The 2,814-nt window shown below is 37.0% G+C and overlaps 1 long non-coding RNA gene across 1 annotated transcript; it reads right to left on the bottom strand.

The window, feature by feature from the left end:
- Positions 1-623: 623 nt before the first annotated feature.
- On the bottom strand, positions 624-1,319 carry LOC140941293 (uncharacterized). Its single transcript, XR_012166441.1, has 2 exons — positions 927-1,319; positions 624-762 (listed from the first exon to the last, which is right to left on the bottom strand). It is a non-coding gene; the product is annotated as an uncharacterized lncRNA (long non-coding RNA).
- Between the last annotated feature and the right edge of the window lie 1,495 nt (positions 1,320-2,814).

Raw genomic sequence — 2,814 nt, 5'->3', positions numbered from 1 at the left:
CCTCTATTAAGCGGACCCCCAATTAAGCAGACACCTTCTATTAAGTAGACACTTAGCCAGGTCCCGAAATTAACGTGTTATATATACATGTATTTCCCTTTATAATGAACCCCTATTCAGCGGACACCTCTGTTAAGCAGACTTGGACTCTAAAATTAATTGTATTTGGCTAATTTCTATTGTTAAAAACCTCTTTTAAGTGGACACCAGAATGAATTGACAATAGTAGTATTGGATTAGGTCCTCTATACATGTACGTACTGTAGTCTATTAATAAAGATAAATCAATGACTTGTAGCACGATACACATGTACATTAGTGGTTGCTCCAATATATTTTCCTATATCTTTGCAAGCTAATGACGGATTTCGTTTAAACTTTCTACCTTACTTCAACAAGGATTGTAGTTAAGTGATATATTAAAAAAATATCATTTGGAAGAACCTAGGAACAAAAAAATCTTGAAGATGAAAGAAAATAGTTACAAAATCTGCGTGTAACGCGTAACAGCTAATTTGCATGAAATAGTTAAAAAAGTAAAATTTCTCCCTTAACACTATCTCATTAAGAAAATTCAACAGAGCAGAAATATTAAATAGGAAAAAACGACACCATACGCAAAATTACAGTTCTCTGCATTTATTTTTCAAATAACGAGAATTATAATTCTAGGGACGGTTGCCATTAAGTGCCTGTGTAACGCTCAAGGGCCAACAGCGCTCCATGCCTTACAAATATAAGGCTAGCGACTTCCAAACGCACCTACAAAAGAAGATAATTCGTCTGAGTAAAGTTCATAACATTGTTTACCATCGAGTAAGAAAGGTTTTTAAAGATTACTCACGGCGATGAAGAAATAAAGAATTTTCGTGTTCGGAAACTAAACTGTTGTGTACTTTTGATCTGTGAAATTAAATATTACTTACCCAAAAGAAAACCTGTATCTCAGCCTCTAGTTAACAACGGTCGCTGATACACAGCTGCAACACAGTTCAGTTACTGGTCTTCAAATCCTGGTAAGGTTTTTAGTCTTCAGTAGGCTTAAAACGAAGAAATTCTACAAATGGTGAATCGGAAACATATTTCCAGTTGAATGCCATGTTTGTCTAAGCGTAACGATCGAATTACCACCACACTCGCAGCAGAAAACTTGCCAAATAAACCTTGAATTCAAGCCATTTTCCAGCCGAAATCCACAAGAAACATCGAAGGAGTCCTGTGTAACCTCTCCTTAGTATCTGGGGGTGTTTTTATAACAAATCAGGGGCAAAAAGCGGGAAAACGTGAGGTAAAAATAGAGTGGACGTCACGATTGCGTTACACAATACCGAGATGAATACCGAGAAGAAAAGCCTTTCAAATAACTGTGGAGGGAAGAAAAGATCAAGAAAAAGAAAGAGGCAGACAAAAAGCACTTCGAGCTTAATAAATTTGTTGTATTTTAGCGATAATAGTCATGCTAAGCAAGCCAAAAAGTCAGATGCCACGCCCAAAAAGGATTCTGGGTAATTTCTAAAACAAGCTGTAGACAAGAATTATACCATGAAAATTTTCCAAATATGTTTCTTTGATGTTAATTACTTAATATCTGGCAAGTAATGATGGTTTGGGAATATTTTACTCATTTTCGTAAAAGTGCCCCATGTTACACTGATGAACATGTGTATCGTGCTACAAGTCAATACATTTAGCTGTCAATAAACTGTAGATTACACTGATATTTGGCCGTATGATTGTCATCCGTGATCAAAGTTCTTTTGTCCCTTATTGTTAGATAACTAGGATGACTAGGATGATTAGGGTGACTAGGATAACCAGGGTGACTTGGATGACTGGGTTGACGAGGATGACTGGGATGACTAGGACTGTAGAATAACCAGGATGACTAGGATGATTAGGATGACTAGAATGACTGGGATGATTAGGAGTACTAGAATAACTAAGATGAGAGGGATGACTAGGATGACTAGGATAATAACCTGGATGACTGGGATAACTAGGATAACTATGATGACTAGGATGGTTAGGATGACTTAGATGACTGGGATTACTAGGATAACTCAGATGACAAGGATAAGTGGGTTGAATAAAATTACAAGGTGTACTAGGATAACTAGGATGAATGGAGTGACTAGGATTACTAGCAGGGCTTGAAATAATTTCCGGAGAGTTTCAGGACATGATGACTGGCCAAATTTATTTTAGCTTGGTCATGTATCGTTTCTGGCCGGTCAAATTCATAAGATAAACAGGGGCTCATGAACCAAGACTGGTGTTACATATTTCAAAAAAAGTTGTTTCACTTTAAAGCACTCATTGTCAACAGTAAAAATAAATTATAATTGCACACATTCAGTTTCTCCGGCACCTCCAAATATATTGATTTCTGGTGCACGTATCATGGTGTGAGATCATCCTAAATAAAACTCCGCCAGTAATCCATGTTACTCCCCATTACAAGGGAAGAAAATTTGTATTCATGAAGAAAATTAACCAATAAAAGTGAAGATATTTTTATGGTTCTAGTTGCATTTCACCTAGTATTTCAGATCGAAGTTCCACAATACACAGCAACTTGCTACATACTGATAACAACTGAAACAACTCAACAGCATGGAAATTTTATTTTATTTCATTTTCAGTACGATCGAATGTGACCGGTCAACATGACCAGCAAGAGGAAAGGTTAACCGGTCAACTCCCCAATCAGTCCAGACATTGTTTGTTGACTGGCCGTTATTTTAAGCCCTTACTAGGATCACTAGGGTGACTAGGATGACTAGGATGACTAGGATGACTAAGGTGACCACGATG

This window comes from Porites lutea, chromosome 6, assembly GCF_958299795.1.
Source record: "Porites lutea chromosome 6, jaPorLute2.1, whole genome shotgun sequence".
Lineage (NCBI taxonomy): Eukaryota > Metazoa > Cnidaria > Anthozoa > Scleractinia > Poritidae > Porites > Porites lutea.
Note: the sequence above shows the minus strand (reverse complement) of the source record. Positions and strands in the feature narration are given on the sequence as shown.